This window comes from Pterocles gutturalis, unplaced genomic scaffold, assembly GCF_000699245.1.
Source record: "Pterocles gutturalis isolate BGI_N339 unplaced genomic scaffold, ASM69924v1 scaffold11024, whole genome shotgun sequence".
NCBI lineage: Eukaryota > Metazoa > Chordata > Aves > Pterocliformes > Pteroclidae > Pterocles > Pterocles gutturalis.
In genome coordinates, this window is record NW_010130699.1 from 375 (window position 1) to 580 (window position 206).

At 47.6% G+C, this 206-nt stretch overlaps 1 protein-coding gene across 1 annotated transcript in view; it reads left to right on the top strand.

The window, feature by feature from the left end:
- The window catches only part of LOC104466779 (heat shock protein 30C-like), a gene marked incomplete at its 5' end in the record, with an annotated part of 1,648 nt that overhangs the window by 369 nt on the left and 1,073 nt on the right, over positions 1-206 (top strand). The window lies entirely within an intron of this gene.

Sequence of the window (206 nt, forward strand, 5' to 3'; positions counted from 1 at the left end):
TCGGGTTTTAGCCCAGACAAGCTCCATCAGCAATGATGTCACTTTTTCACTATACTGGAATGTTTTTGTATCCAATAAAAACCCTTTTGCATAGAACCTGTTTGTGCTCTTGGTGTTGAGTGATGGGGAGGCTGAGCTGGGTGCACAGAGAGGAAAGAACCTCTCTGGGTGTCTCAGAGCAGCACAAAATGGGGGCAATGGTGGGC